Here is an 8,051-nt window from a genome sequence, read left to right on the forward strand (position 1 = left end):
GAGAGAGAGAGAGAGAGAGAGAGAGAGAGAGAGAGAGAGAGAGAGAGAGAGAGAGAGAGAGAGAGGCCAAAGACTTCTCAGTAACACAGAAAACTTACATCTTTGTGATACACACATTTTCTTCAAGAAAGAGATTGGTAGGTCCTAGACAAGGTGAGCACCAAATAACAACACAAAAAATAAACCATCTTGTTGTTGTTGTTCCATCCTTCATTCTCCAAGAGGACCAATGACATCATAAGGGTGATGTCCTGACTTGTGCATGAATTGGATTTAAGTGAGGCAGAGCTACACAAAGTCACTGGCCTCATTCTCTCCTCCAGAGTCATTAAAGTTCAGTGGCAAAACAAAGGTCAATATTTTGACAGGTCATGCAACCAGCTTCCCAATCAAGCCTGGAGTCATCTGTGAGATATGACTTTGGATTGCTAGAGAGAATACCCAGCATCATATGACACTGAATACATGTATAAGGGGGAAAAGCAGCTGCCAGACTTTCTTGGGAGCTGGATGTGGTTCACAGCTATAAGTATATAGAGGAAACTGGCTCCTCAACATGTCCCTGATTTCCATTTTGCCTCCCTTGAGATTATTAGAATGGACCTCCTTGGGTGAGAACAGTCTTTCCTTCCCCCTTCCCTCCCCTGTGTTTCTCCATGTCTCTGTCTCTATGTGTCTCCGTCTCTTTCTTTCTCTGTGTCTCTGTCTCTCTTTCTCTCTTACTCTATTGGAGCTGATACATTATCTTGTTTCCAGCTGAAGGGTTCATTCACACAGGTTTTTTTCTGGTATAGTCTGATCTGTGGAGCTACTTGGATTTCTTATTGCCATTCTGCTTGCATGACTTTGGTCTTTATTTTCTATTTGTGATGGTCATTTTTCCAGCCAGGGTTTGGTGGGAAGGAAGGAGCTAGGCTGGCAAGTGTAAGCCAAGGGTTTCTCTACCATCTAGGAACAATCAGGGAAGCAGTTTTCCTTCTAAGCCAACCACATACCCCTAGACTAACAATATTTGAGGAAGCAAGTAGATATAATTCTAGACTGTTACCTTTCTTGGAGAAAGGTGAGGGAAGCAGTAAGTGCCAAACCATGGCTATTCTGCTCCCCTCAAGGCAGAAATTACAAGCTCCCTTGGAGAGGGGTGGCCCAGATTCCTGATCCCCTCAAGGCAGAAATTGGAGTCTCTTTTGGAGAGGGGTGGACCAGATTCCAGAGATATCAGGCTGAGCCATCTGCAAACCAGATCTCTACCTTTAAACAACCCACACTGATGCACCTAACTTACATGGACATTTCTATCCTTTGTTATAGATGTGAGAGTTAAGTCAAAATTGTTCAGACCATTGACTTGCTGGACTAAGAGCAGAATTAGTGGAAAAGCAAAAGGGAAGAATAATAATGAAAAATAAGAGATGTCATACAATTGAAACATCCAAATCTTACAATATTTAAATAAGTAATTGACAATATAGATGGGAAACAGATGATAGAAATGATATTGAAGCCATTCTAATAATTCTATGCTGAAGTTAAATCAACATAAATTTATTGCCACAGTTATATACTTGAAAAAGTCTCCACAGAAGGGAAAAAACAAACAAACCCAAAACACCTTAGTTCAGCAAATCTCTGGCTGATTAGCAGCATTGGGTTAATATATAAACTTGTCTATCAATTATTTAGGAAGAAGATGATTATAAGCTGGAAGCGAAACTCTTATGAGGACATTGAGAGAATGCGAAGACATCTAGATGGTGGAATGGATAGGGTTCAGGGCCTAGAGTCAGAAAGACCTGAGTTCAAATATGGCTTCAGACACTTACTAGCTGTGTGACCCTGGGCAATTCACTTAACCCTGTTGGCCTCAGTTTCCTCATCTAAAAAATGAGCTGGAGAAGGAAATGGCAAACTCCTCCAGTGTCTCTGCCAATAGAACCCCAAATGGGACCACAAAGAATCAGACAGGACTGAAACAAGTGAACAAAAACATAGATAACTGAAGATATGGGGGGCAAAATCTTGAACCTAATTCATACCGAGAAAAGGTCACTGAGAGAATATCAGTAATTGCTAACCTATAAGACTGCATAGTTATCTATATAAAATCTTCATGAGTCATCTAACTACATGGCTATCTATATAAAACCTCCATGAATCATCCATATACTAACTCAGGACATCCTTAATCCTCAATGAGAGTATTTGTAGGCGACAAGTATTGTTTTGAAAGTAATATTCAGCATGTACCATTTCACAATTGCAAAAAAATATTGTTTCTTTCAAAGAAAGTTGCAAAGAATATAAGACCCCACTGTGAATATTATTTGTTGGTTATGAAAAATGTTTGATTCAGTGGAACACAATGCTGCCCTACAGGTTCTTTTCCATCAAGGTGTCTCCCATCCATCTATCAAAGCCATTCACCACCCTGAAATGTCTTGAACTCCCCTTGATTTTCTCCCCTCCATAGAATCTTCTTGAGGGCAGAGATGGTTTTGTCTTTGTCACTGAGTGTAAAGCCCTACCTAGCACATTGCCAAGGGTTTCTTAACCTGGGTTCCATGAACTTAAAAAAATACTTTTATAACTCTATTTCATTGTAATCCTATGTAATTTAACTAAACTTCCTTTATAATCCTATGTGTTTTATATTGTGCATTTAAGAACATGGTTCTAAGAAGGGGTCCAAAGGCTTCACCAGCCTGCCAAAAGGATTCATGTCACTAAAAAAAAAAAGGTTAAGAACCCTTAGAGCTTAATACATTTCTTGAGTTAAATGAGTTAAACTTGCATAAAAATTATCTCACTTAGAAAATTATTTGGCTAAAAGATCTACTGCTAGGTGGAAAGCCCCAGGGCAGGATGGGAGTCCTCAGATGGCGTTTAGGCAGTTTCCTGGTGGGCTGTGGTAACCTGTTCCTTATGCCTGGAATATCTTCTCCACCCCCTCTTTATCCATCAAATTCCTACCTGTTCTTTAAAACACATTTCAAATGTTACTTTCTCGAGAAAGTCTGCCATGGCCTTATTTATACAGTTAAGACTTTTTACCTCTGACTTCACATAATGCTTTAATTTGTAGCTCTCCAATGTTCTTATGGAACAGCTAGGTGGTGCAGTGGAGAGTGTCAAACTTGGAGTCAGGAAGACTCTTCTCCTGAGTTTAAATCTGGCCTCAGACATTTAACTAACTATGTGACCCTGGGCAAGCCACTTATCCCCTCAACTGGGGTAAAGAACAGTCAGACATGACTGAAAAACAACTGAACAACAACACCCTTATCACATAATATTATATAGTGGAGACATCTGTGTCTGCCTAATCACTCCACTAGACTAAACTCCCGGAGGGCAGGGGAATGTTTTACCTTAGTTAGCATCGCTTTCGTGTCTGGCCCAGTGTTCGCTGAGTAGAAGGCACTTGGGGTGGCTAGTGAAGAGAGTGCTGCAGTGAATAGAGTGGTGAAATGAATAGAGCACCGGCACTAGAGTCAGGAGGACCTGAGTTAAAATCCAGCCTCAGACACTTAACACACACACACAAAAACTAGCCGTGTGACCTTGGACAAGTCACTTAACCCCAACTGCCCTTGCTTTCCCTCCAAAAAAAAAGAAGGCACTTAATTTTTAATTGATGAATAAGCATACACATTCAAAGCTTCTACCCCAACCTTCTGACGATGTACAAACCCAGGTCAGGGAGAATGGAGTCCCATAAAGGGGCCACCATAGTAGAATGGAAAATGTGCTAGACTTGGAATCTGAGGGTCTGGGTTAATAAATTCTGCGCTTTATTGACTTTGTGATGTTAGGCAAGGCATTTGAACCTCTCTGGGCCTCAGTTTTTACAAGGGTGTTAGATTAGACAACCTCTCTTTTTGCAGAAGATAATATATTTGGAAAATCCCAAAGATTCAAATAAAAAGTTAGTGGAAACAATAATTTTAGCAAAGTAGTGGAATAGAAAATGAACCCATATAAATCATCAGCATTTCTATATATCACCAATAAAATCCTGCAAGAAGTGATAGTAAGAGATAACCCATTTAAAATAACTGTAGATAATATAAAATACCTGGGAATATACCTACCAAAACAAACCCAAGAACTACATGAGCATAATTATAAAACACTTTTTATACAAATAAAGTAAGATTTAAATAATTGGAGGAATATTAATCGTTCATAGGTAAGCAGAGTCAATATAATAAAAATGACAGTTTTACCTAAACTAACCTATTTATTCAATGCCATCTCAATTAAATTGCCAGAAAGTTATTTTAGTGAACTGAAAAAAATAATAATGGGGTGGCTAGGTGGCGCAGTGAACAGAGCACCAGCCCTGGAATCAGGAGGACCTGAGTTCAAATTTGACCTCAGACACTTAACACAAAGCTAGCTTGTGACCTTGGGCAAATCACTTAACCCCAATTTCCCTACCTTCTCCTCTCCAAAAAAAATAAAATAAAATTAGAAAAAATAATAACAAAATTCATTTGGAAGAACAAAAGGTCAAGAAAATCAAAGGAATGAAAAAAAATATAAAGGAAGGAGATTTAGCAGTACCAGATCTTAAACTATATTATAAGGCAGTAATTATCAAAACTATCTGATACTGACTAAGAAATAGAAGGTAAATCAGTGGAACAGAGTAGACATACAAATCACAGTAGCAAATGATTGTAGTAACTTTGTGTTTGACAAATGTAAAGATTTAAGCTTTGGGGATAAGAATTCATTATTTGGTCAAAAATTGTTGGGAAAGCTGGAAAGCAGTCTGGCAGAAATTGGGCACAGACCAATATCTTATATCATTTACCAAGAACAGGTCAAAATAGATACATGACTTAGATATAAAGGGAGATGTCATAAGAAAATTAGAATAATGTGGAACATATTACCTATCAGACTTATGGATAAGAGATAAATTATGAATAAGCAAGAGATATATAGCATTGTGAGGTGTAAAATGGATAATTTTGATTACATTAAATTAAAAAGATTTTATACAAATAAAACTAATGTAGCCAAGATTAGAAGGAAAACAGAAAATTGGGAGAAAATTTTTATAGACAATTTCTCAGATAAAGGTCTTATATTTAATATATAAGGAACTTTGTCAAATTCATGAGAACACAAATCATTCCCCAATTAATAAATGGTCAAGGACATGAATGGGAAATTTTTTTGATGAAATCAAAACTATGTCTATATAAATATATATATATACTAAAATATATAAAAATGTTCTAAATCATTGTTGATTAGAGAAATGCAAATTAAAGTCAGTTGGAGATATCATCTCATACCTATCAGATTGGTTAAAATGATAGAAGGGGAAAGTAACAAATGTTGGAGGGGATGTGGAAAAATTGGGACACTAATTCACTGTTGATGAACTGAGAACTAATCCAACCATTCTGGAGAAGGATCTGGAATTATGCCCAAAGAGTTATAAAATTGTGTATATCCTTTGACCCAGCAATGCCACAGTTAGGTCTGTTTCCCAAGGTGATTAGGGAAAAAGGAAAAAAAAAACCTTACATGCTCTAGAATATTTACAGTAGCTCTCTTTATGGTAGCAAAAACTGGAAATTAAAGGGATGCCTGTCGATTGTGGAATGGCTAAACAAGTTGTGGTACATAATTGTGATGGAATGCTATTGTGCTATAGGAAATGATGAACTGGTTGATTTAAAAAAAAACATGGAAAGATTTGCATGAAATAATGAAGGGTGAAATGAGCAGAACCAAGAGAACACTGCATTCAACAACAGCAATATTGTTCAAAGCACAACTTTGAACAACTAAGTCACTTTTGAGTATTATAAATACTCAAATCAATTACAAAGGGCCTATGAAGGAAGATGTCCACATCCAGAGAAAGAACTGATAAATAGAAGCATGCAGAGCATGGTTTACAAAATATAAATATATATGTAAAATATTATATATACACACAATATGTAATCCTAACCCTAAATACACAGACACGTGTATATGTGTGTGTGTCTAATAGTAGCCTTCTCTAGGGCAGAGTGGGAAGGGATGGAAAAAAAATAAAAACAGAAAACAAGACAGTAGGAAACAAAAGAAAAATTAAAAGGAAGCACAGAAAAGCAGGGTAGCTTTGAAAATGATCTGTAGTGTTTATTACATGGGTTTTTTTTTTTAAAGCATGAAATGGAAATTCACGATTTTATATTGAATCCTCTTTTTATCTTGTCCTATTTACATGGAAATGTTCTATTTTTTTTTTGGTCTTTTTAAATTTAAATTCAAATAAATAAAAATAGATTAGACAATCTCTGAAGTTCCTTCCAGCTCTGAATAAATCTATATTCCTATGATGAGCCTAATCTTACTCTCTACCAGTTCTAGGGAATATGAGGTCTGGACAGTATAACCTCACAAATAAATTAAAACCATTATATATTCAGACCCTTTGCAGAGGACATTGTGGCCAGTGATGCATCTCAAAACTGAATCATTCCTAATGTGATACTGTAATGGAAACGAAGTGCCCCCCAAGGGAAGGAAGGGGGCAGGCCTTCCCAGTTCCCTGGTGATAAGAGCTCAGGGTTTATTCTTGGAGACAAAGGTTTGCTGTACCAGTGGAAAATTCAGAGGGAAACATGCTGCTCCCAGTGTTAAAGTCGGAAGAATGAAAACAAAACAAACTATAAGCTGGCCACTCAGGAACAACCCAAGGAGGAGGAAGGATTTTCCAGACGTGAGAATGTCGAGAATTTGATTCTTTCAGTGGACTGGACTCATTTCTTCACTGTGGATCCACCAGGATGTCTCCAGCTTTGAAAGAAGGTAGCTGCCAGTGTAAGCTACACCCCCACCATCCCCCATTGTAAAAGGCCTACCAAGTTGAAAAGCTGCAAATAAAGAGAATTTGGACTATAGCAAGCCACCAATTGTGAATTTATTTTTTCTTTGCTCTTTGCAGAACTAACAATTAATAGTCTGTTGGTAAAAATGAACATAAGGGGAATGAGAATTGGAGTTTGGGGGGACAACTGAGCTGATCCATAATGAGGGCAGGGTAATTGTGGCTTTTTTCCAGGGTGCTATCATCCTGTGGCGGGGGGGACATTTCAACTTGGGGGGAGCATGTTTCTTCTCTACAATGGTCACCAGCCAACACTTCAGTGGGAATTGTGAGGGGAGAGAGTGTAGGAAGAGCCTGGGAGAGGGAGCAAGTTGGGACACAGGCCTATAGAGGATAGGGAAAGAGGAAAGGAACTGCCCTGCCATTCTAGTGCAATTTCACCTATAGACAAACTGTCCTATGTATATGCAGCTCCCTTTCCTCCCCCTTCCCTGATCAGACAGTAAGTTTCCCTGCCCTTTTTTTTTTGACTGCTGCAGGGCTAAAGTTCTGAAAACCAGTGGCATGCAGGTGTTAAGGATTCCTTAATGGGGATTCCTTACCTGGGGGTGAGGAGGGGGACTCTGTGAATTTGAAAAATATTTTTGATAACCCATTTCAACATAATTGGTTTCCTTCGTAATTATTTTATGTAATTAAAAACATTATTCTGAGAAGGGGTTCATAGACTTCACTAGTGCACCAAAGGCATCCGTAATCCAAAGTAAGTTAAGAATCTTTGATTTAAGAAGAAATAATACCTGTTAGGGTCAATTTTTTTTTTTTGGCCTGATTGCATATTAGAAGGGATTCAACTTCTTTTCTTCCCTCCCTTCCCTGGGGCATTATAGCAACCCAGAGATCAACCAGGAACTATGATATCCATCATTTTTTCAGACATGGGGGAATAAATATTGGATTTTTTTTTAAACCCTGAAGGTTTAAGAGTACATTTGGAAGGGGACAGAAGAACACCCTACTGGAGAGCTCTTTCCTTGGTCTTCCCATTTGCAGAATGTTTCACATGGACACAGTGACTGCTTTTGGTTTTGAATGTTGTTGTGTAAAGAAGGACAATTGCCTGTTTGGGGGAGGAGGAGTGAGAGGAGCAGACTGCACACTAATGAGAGATCAGAGCTCTTTGTCTAGCGAGCCAACTGACACCGGGGTG

The 8,051-nt window shown here is 38.2% G+C and overlaps 1 long non-coding RNA gene across 1 annotated transcript; it reads left to right on the forward strand.

Annotated features, from left to right (window-relative positions):
* The first annotated feature begins 441 nt into the window (after nucleotides 1-441).
* On the forward strand, nucleotides 442-6,914 carry LOC138145880 (uncharacterized). The gene is made up of 2 exons (XR_011164330.1): nucleotides 442-611; nucleotides 6,441-6,914. It is a non-coding gene; the product is annotated as an uncharacterized lncRNA (long non-coding RNA).
* Nucleotides 6,915-8,051: the final 1,137 nt, after the last annotated feature.

This window comes from Petaurus breviceps, unplaced genomic scaffold (genome assembly GCF_028583685.1).
Source record: "Petaurus breviceps papuanus isolate PSGF00001 unplaced genomic scaffold, PetGlider_PUasm1.0 90750, whole genome shotgun sequence".
In the NCBI taxonomy this organism is placed as follows: Eukaryota; Metazoa; Chordata; class Mammalia; order Diprotodontia; family Petauridae; genus Petaurus; species Petaurus breviceps.